Source organism: Lepisma saccharinum, chromosome 13, assembly GCF_977018435.1.
Source record: "Lepisma saccharinum chromosome 13, izLepSacc3.1, whole genome shotgun sequence".
Lineage (NCBI taxonomy): Eukaryota > Metazoa > Arthropoda > Insecta > Zygentoma > Lepismatidae > Lepisma > Lepisma saccharinum.
Genome location: NC_139241.1, coordinates 33,320,839 through 33,330,258, shown reverse-complemented (window position 1 = coordinate 33,330,258; position 9,420 = coordinate 33,320,839).

The window sequence follows — 9,420 nt, the reverse complement described above, 5'->3', positions numbered from 1 at the left end:
GATAGCAAAGCCCAACTTCAATTACAGAAGAATTTATGATGAGCATATGGCACCTTTCAACATGAAAAAAACAAAGATTAAGTTTGATAAGCCTATTTATGTAGGGGCTGTGATATTGGAATTGGCCAAATTACACATGTTAAAATTGTATTATGATGTGTTGAAGCCTTTTTATAAGGATCGTGTAAAACTGATGTACATGGATACAGATAGTTTTGTTCTTGATATTCAGACAGAAGATGTTTATCAAGATATGTCCCAGCCTGCATTGCTTGAATATTTTGATACCAGTGAACATTCAAAAATTCAACACCACAACAAAAAGGTGCCTGGCAAGTTAAAAGATGAGACACTTGGTGATGTTATTGTGGCATTTGCTGGGTTAAGGGCCAAGATGTACAGCTTTGAAACATGTAGTGGTGTTGTTGCCAAAAAAGCCAAGGGCATTGGCAGAGTGACTGTAGACAAAGAGCTTGAATTTGAAGATGATAAAAATTGCCTCAAATCATGTAGTAAAATCAGAACATCAGAATCCAGAATCCAGAGTGTGGATCACTTGTTGACTACAAATGTTGTAAGAAAAGTGGCTCTGGACCCACATGATGATAAGAGATGTATTTTATCATGTGGCATACATACTCTACCATGGGGTCATTGTGATTTGAAAAATGGTAATCAATGCCCAATTACAGAGCATGATTTGAAATAAATAAACATGCCTATGAACTTATTTGGGTTCAAAAAACAGGCTGTTATGGACCTGCCAACACCGCAACCCTCTTCTGATATAATATCTAAACTAAGTGCTTTGTTAATTATTCATCTGAACAGCATACTTACAGATGTTGATGATGAAACAGGTAAAACATTGTACATATTTAACAATAATTTAAATCATTACCAATTACCTGTAGGTGGTCAATTACAATTTATTACAACCCCTGAGGGTAATGTCAAGATTTCAATAGGGAAAAATATTTATAGAATTAAGCACTGAAACATGATTTCTGGCACTGTTTATACTGTTTCTGCTGGTGACTGCTTATATATTGAGGTCCCTGGATCCTATGACAAGCTTATACCTTTTTTTATAGAATTAAGAATTAGATATTCAATAATAAATAACCATTAAAACAAAAATGCCTAATGATATATTTGGCAATACAATACATGAAGATCACAGTGATGAGATTCTGATGCTTGATGTCAGAGTCAAGAAATTAAGAAGTGATTTACAAGCTTTACAAACCACACTCAATGCCAGCTTTCAACTAGAAATTACAAATTTACAATCACAATGCATGGACCCTCTTCTTAAAATTGATTCAGAACTCAAATTGCTGCTTCAAAAATATACTGATTTGGCCACATTAGATAATTTTCAAAGTTTAGAAGAGGCTGTAGCAGCTCTTCAAGCCAAATTTAAGACCCAGGCCACCAACTCTGAGCAATTGAAACAACAATTGGAAGAGCAGATAAATAATGTCCAGACACAGCTCCAAACAATTGTCAAAAGCATAAAATCACAAGAAGATTTTGATCTAGTGATTTCCACTCTAAAAGAACAGATTCAGTCACTCCAGATACCTAATCTGGACCCTCTGAACAATGCCATAGCCGAGGTTAAAGAAAAAATTGAGACACTTGAAAATTTTATGAACAACTTGCCATCTTCTGATGCTTTGAGTGCAATAACTCGGAGTGTTGCCAACATTAAGCTGCAACTTGAAACATATGAAGATTTTGGAAAAATTCAAAGTACCATAACCCATCTTGAGGGTACAATAGCAGCAGTGCAAAGTGATTTGACAAATGTACAAGAAACTCTAGAATCCCGATTGCCTCGGATTGTAGATACCCTTGCCAGTGTCCAGCAACAGATCACAAAGCTTGAAAATCTCAACACTGAATCTGAGCTATCTCATTTTCATCACTTGATCGATGATATTCAAAAAAAGCTTGAAATTTTACAACAATCAACACCCACTCAGGCAGATATAGCCCTGCTCCAAGATGCTATGCGTGGTGTGGTTGATGCTTCTGAATTAAATGATGTGAAATTGGCACTTGAATCTTTGCAAAATACTGTATCTAATCTGCCTACATCACAGGAACTTAAAAATATTAAGAGAGCTGTGAATCGCATATTGAAATCAAAAGATATCAGGAATATCCAAACAGAGATCAAACAACTTATTCAGACAGTGGCCACTCTACCAACTAATCAACATATTAATGAACTGCATGCCCTGTTTGAGGATATCAGAAGACAGGTCCATGATCTTACTGCTCAAAATTCAAAATTGGCAGTTGTTGAAAATTTACAGCAAATTGTAGCTAATATCAAGCAACAGCTAGGGACCATGGAATCCAATCAAGCAAATGCCCTGTCTGTTTTTGCCACACAGCTTCAAGAAATTGTGCAACAATACAAGAAACTTGTTGTGGAAATAAAAATCAAGCCAGGCCATGATGATGTTGTTAGGACTATCAATGAACACCTTGAATCTGTAACAAGTAGATTGCTTACAGCAGAAAAAGAAATAACAGGCATAATCGAGAATCCTAAACATACAGTAATTCTTGAATTGTACAGCATTCCCAACAAAGAATATGATTCACCATTTACACCAGGTGGCAAAATATATATGCTGTCCCCTGCACAATTTTATTACCAGTTTTTTGTTGGGTGCACACTTAGACCAATCAAGATCAAATATTGGCTACAACCACAGGCACATCACTACCCTACCTTATCAATAACAAATGCTGATAACAAAGCAAAAATCACCAGTGTAGAGTTAGAGGATTTTACAGATCCCAATACATTAGAAACATCTTATGTTGAAGATGATGGCTCTCTGGAATTTAATATACAAATAGGAGACAAATTGTATTTAGAAAATCCTGTAGTATCAGCTGCTGAACATCCCATAGTTGCAATATTCTTGTTTACATATTATGTCTAGACAAATTTATGTTGATCAATTACACAGACAAGCCAGACATAATTATAAGAGACTGCCAGTAGTTACAAAGGGCATAGATGATTTATGGCAGTGCGACTTGATTGAGATGACAAGTGGACAGCTGAAAAACTTAGACAAAATCAACAAGGGCTACAAGTATCTACTCACTGTCATAGATACATTTTCAAAATTTGCCTGGGCTGTGCCACTCAAATCCAAGACTGGAGCATGTGTTACAGAAGCCTTCAGGACAATCATCAATCAGAGTGGAAGATCACCGCGCTATTTGCAAACAGATAATGGCAAAGAATTTTATAATTCTGTATTCCAACAATTTATTAAAAGCCAGTCAATACAACATTACTCGAGTTACAGTGATCTCAAGGCCTCAATTGTAGAGAGATTCAACAAAACCCTAAAAAATCATATGTATAAACAATTTACACTTCAAGGTAATTATAAATGGCTTAATATTCTTCCAGAACTTCTACATAAATATAACAACTCGGTCCATTCCACAATCAACATGAAACCCTCTGACGTAACTTCATCTGATGAGCAAAAACTGATCAGCACTGTTTATTATCCTAGATACCAGCCAACAACAAGAAAAGCCAAATACAAGGTGGGTGATCAAGTAAGAATCAGCAAATATAAGCACTTATTCAAAAGAGGCTTTACCAGAAACTGGAGCACTGAATTATTTACAGTGGTTCAAGTTAAACCTGGGACTCTTAACACATATATAATAAAAGACCACCGAGGAGAAATTCTCAAAGGCCGGTTCTATGAAGAAGAACTCAACAAAACTAAACAGCCTGACACATATCTCATAGAAAAAATCATCCGCAGAAAAGGCAACAAGTTATTTGTCAAATGGCTAGGACTTCCAGAACACAGCTTGATCGATGCAGACAAAGTGATAATATGAGCACCTGGGATGTTATAAAGAGGCTGCCAGAGCCTGAACAGCATATTAAGAGAAATGGCAAGTTGCTGCCTGATAATATTAGATGTCTTATTGTTGGGCCATCGGCTTGTGGTAAAACTACACTAATGATTGATAATTTTTTATTGGCACCCAACTGGTTAGACTGGAAAAACAGGCACTTATATGTCTTCTCTAAGAGCTTGGAACAATTAAAATATCAGCAACTGATGAAGCTATATGATGGACTGGATATTGCCACTTTTGAATCAGATGTTAAGCCACTCCATGAATGTCTCGATAATTCTGTTGTTGTGTTTGATGACATTATACTGGATAATCAAAACAAGGTTAGAAATTTCTTTACACAGGGGCGACACAAAAACATTGATTGCTTCTACCTGGCACAGACTTTTTCAAAAATACCGAAGCAGCTGATCCGAGACAACAGCAATTTTATATGTGTTTCATCAAGATCATACCAACCTCAAACACATACATGATGAATATGTAGGTGGGGACTTGAGCTACAATAATTTTTCCAAGTTTTGCAGTGGGTGCTGGAACCAGGACAGTTATGGGTTTGTCACAATTGATATGACAAGAAAACCCAATAGTGGCAAATACAGAAATAAAATCAACAATTTTCTAGACATTGAAACATATATAAATAAACATGAAAAGGCCAATCATTGATGATCTTAAATTAAGAGATTATCTTGTAAAAAGATTTAAGGGATGGAAATCAGAGAACCGAGGAATCTATGAACAACACAAGCAAACAGAACAGCCTATCATTGATGCTATTAGTGAATTAGGTAAAAATATCAAAACTGTTACAGATCAAAATCAAAATTTGATCACAGAGCTTGTACCTGTAGCTGCTAGGAACATATTAGATTATCCAATCACCCCACTTTCTAGTATTCATACACCTAGTCCTGTTGCTCCTAGAAGAATTGAAGCTACTCAGGATCCTATTGAATTGGGTATTCTTGCTCAAAAATATTTAAGCACACCTAAAGACAACAAAGATGAGGTTTTTGGCTTATATGCTGACACAGAGCGTGATGGTAGCATCATACATAGAATTGGCAATTTTAGAGTAACATTTATGGGAGATGATCTAATTGTATATTCAGAATCTCATCTTGGAGAAAAAGGTGGTTTTGTTAAATATCCTGGAACACCTGGATTGTGGGAACTGATGACTAGGAAGAGACCTGGCAGCTATACAGATCAAGATTATGAGCACTACAAAGAAATATTAATAAAATCAGATGCTCTATACCAGAACAATGAATCCACACAAAAAATAGTCAAGTCTAGCAGTGGAGCAAAATACAACAATTTAATCAAGCCCATATGGTCACAGATCAAGACTGGCAGTGGAATCAAACAATACAACACCCTGCCTAAAGAATTTGTGTGGGTTGATGATGTCAGGAAACTTGTAGATAGGTTGCTGGTCATAGCTGGGGAGGAAAATGCTGGCAACCACAATTTTTACAATGAAAAGGTTGGAATTATGGACATGATAAGCACAAAATTGTCTAATTTTATAGTGAATGACACTAAGGGCATTGGATATCTTATAAAAATTATTAATACTCTACCACCTAAATTTTGGAATATCTCCGAGGGTCGGGGGTTGGTTAATGACATTATAAACAAGCTGCCATTTGAACTTCACATTCCAGGCTATCAGTATTGTGGTCCCGGTACAAAATTGGACCATAGATTAAACAGAGGTGATCCTGGTGTTAATCCCCTAGATGCTGCTTGTAGAGACCATGACATAGCATACAACACACATTCTGATCTTGACAAGAGACATGTTGCAGACAAGAAATTAGAAGAGGCTGCAATTGGTAGATTTGTAAGCAAAGATGCTTCTTTAAGTGAAAGAATAGCAGCATTGGGGACCACCATAGCTATGAACACCAAACAAAAACTGGGGTGGGGGTTGTGAATATATATATAATAAACCTAGGATGAAGGCCAAGGGTGTTATGTATCAGATACCTTATGCAGGTCTTAAATCTCTTAAAACTATTGATAGTCTTTTAACCAAAAAGCAGCGCAAGAAAAAAAATTCTTGTATTGCCAAGGGCCATGGTATGAAATTGTTACTTAGTACCCCTCAATTAAAAAAATTACAGCAATCTAGAAAAAAATCACATGTGGGTGGATTTATATTTACTATCCCGGCCATCTTAGCAGCACTTGGGGCTGTTGGGAGCTTGGCTGGGGGATCAGCTGCCATAGCAAAAACAGTAATAGATGCCAAGAAGAATAGGGCAGAATTAGATGAAATAAAACGCCATAACCTGGCCATGGAGAAACAAGGCAAAGGTGTTAAGAGAGCCATGAATAAGTTTAAAAAAAACAAGAGCCGCTTACAAACCAAGATATTGAAGCTTTAATCAAGCCACTGGGCATCAAAAAGTTTAGAGGTGTGTACATGTCTGATTCTTTACCAGAACAACCACTCAACAAAGAGTGTGGCATAGTTAATTTGGATAAGTACAAAAATCAGGGCACTCACTGGATCTGTTATCTTAAATATTTAAAAAATGAGGCATTTGTGTTTGATTCATTTGGAGGTATTCCACCTGAAAATTTAGTAAAATATCTAAAATCAGCTAATCTTTATTACAATAATGCCCGTGTTCAAAACTTCAAAGATGTTAATTGTGAACATTTGTGTTTATCTGTTCTTAGATATCTGTCTCAAATAAATAAACCATCAATTGAAGATTTTCAAAAGGCCCTGTGGTATCTGAAGCATCATGGGAGTATTCCATCTCACCAGCCAAAATTCAATATTGAAACTTAGATTACATGATGATAGAGTGTATCCCAAAACAATAGCTCTCAGAGCATTTTATGGCATGTACTTGATCCCCAATATTACACACCACAACAACAAGATTGAAGTTGGTGATCAAAAAATTGTTATCACTCCAGGGCAGTATAATCTGTCTACTTTAAATGCTCAGTTACCCAGAGGTATAGTGTTAACTCAAAATTCTGTCACTCACAGAGTAGAGATTGTGTCTGGGTACTATAGGAGAGCTGTTAGGCTTTGAGAACAACACAAAACTTGAACCAGCCATCAAACACACTGCTATTAATATACCTAAATTCCTAGCTATAGAAACTCTAAATATTCACTGTAATGTGGCCGAGGGTATGATCACCAAATCAAATGGCATAGGCACTCACAAACAAACTGGCATTATTGCAACATTCAAACCTAACTCTGAATTTATGGAACCGATCATCTACACTCCATCACCAACATTATATTTTCCTGTGTGCCATTTTGCTGAAGCCACAACAACTGCAATCATAGAAATTAATATTTAAATAAAAATACATACAAAAAAAATGGAAAATATTGAGAGTTATGAGCTACAATCATTCCCCCCAAACAGGAGGACCTTTGCAAATTTAAATCAACCCAACACAGAGATTGAGGTTGATCTTGATGTAGGAGATGGCTTTATACACCCTCACAGAGCAGACATACACATCAAATTTGATGTTGTAAAGCTCGATGGTACAGATTATCCGGCAAATTCAAATATAAGATTGGTAGACAATTTTGTGCCACATCTGCTCTCTGAAATTGAGATTAGAAAACATGGTGTTGTTATAAACAGCGTAGATTACCCTGGTATTACCTCTACAGCTTTGGCCACACTAAAATTATCCAAGACCGAGGCCTCATACTACAAAATAGGTGGATTTGAAGCTGGTGATGAGATAGTATCTAAGAGTCACACTGTGCTGTTTCCTATGCGCCTGTTGCCAGGATTCTTCTCAGATTACAAAGACATTATGTGGAAGGGTGGTTTAAGAATCACATTTAGAAGGGCTGCCAATGATAATAATGCTTTGATGAGGTACAATTCATTAAACTCTACCGTGGCAGCTCTGCCTAATACTCTACCTGATGAAGGCAAGTGCCTTATTCAGACTATGGAGCTAAGAATCCCGGTTGTTGAATATGAAGCCAGTTATACTCTTAAATACAAAGCAGATATCCTAAAAAATCCACAGGTGCCTTTACAATTTTATACATATCAATGTGTGCAGAAGCCAGCCACTGGTAACTATTATGAATTTGATGCTACAAACTCATTCTCCAGTATACAATATGACATGCCAGATTTTGTGGTGGTACTGTTACAGACTGGAAGACACAATAATCAGGAAAAAAATTCAAGTAAGTTTGATAGCTGCAACATCAAGAACATATATCTTAAAAATGGCAGAAATGAGGTGTTTCCTAGAGAAAATTATAATTTAAACATGTCCAAGGATGATTTTCTTAAATTATATGAAGCATTTACAGCATACAAAAGGGTCACTACTGGCAATACTGACATATATTACACACCAGATGAATTCAAAGCACAGAGACCCATGTTTGTCATCAACACCTCAAAAAGAAAACAAGTTGTGGTTAATGACAGGACAAACATTAAAATTATCTGTGAATTCCACGATACACTCCCTGATGACACCATATGTAGTGTTATTCTTATAGGTGAAAAATCATATATTTATGATGTAAGAAATGAGAGAGTCACAGAGCAATTCTAGAAGGCCTCTGCATATTACATTGTTTTAATATTAGATACACAAATTGAACCTGGTATCCAATTGAACTTAAAACCGGAAGTGGACCGGAAGTAAATATGTGTGGGTGTGGGTTTTATGAGCATCTTGGCTTAGTTTTAGGTGTAGCCAAAAAAAATATCAAAAGGGGCATATTTTTGACAGGATTATGGACAAAAATCTCACAGATGTGGCTTTTGTAAGTGTAGCCAAATCAATCTGAGGGGGCTCATCATTTCACGGGAAATTCCCGAGGGCATTTTTACAAAAATCTTGGATTAGACAGAGTACCATACTTGAGCAAAAAGCTCATATGGGCATGTTGAGCTAGTTTTAAGTGTAGGCAAATCTGCCTGAGGGGGGCTCATCATTTCTCGGGTTTATAATATCACAAATAACACTACTGTCTCTGCTGACGAATCTTTCGAAAGTGGCATGTTCCAATTTCTTGTCTGCTTCGTGACGTGCATCCAGATCGGTGCGAGTGTTGTTGTAGGCGATGTCGTGATCTTTGCATGCAGCGTCCAACGGATTCACACCCTTGTCTCCTCTCTCCAATCTTTTCTCGAGTTTGGTACCCGGTCCGCAGTACTGGAAGCCAGGTAAATGCATCTCGAAAGGTAACTTGTTGATGATGTCGTTCACGAGTCCCTTTCCTTCGGCCACGTTCCAGAATCTCGGAGGCAGCGTGTTGATAATTTTAATGAGGTAACCTATACCCTTGTCGTCGTTCAGGATGAAGTTGGAAAGTTTGGTGCTGATCATGTCCACGATGCCAACCTTCTCGTTGTGGAAATTACGATTGCATGCATTCTCTTAGCCGGCTATCACCAACAATCGGTCGACGAGCTTCCTCACGTCGTCCACCCAAACGAATTCTTTGGGTAACGTGTT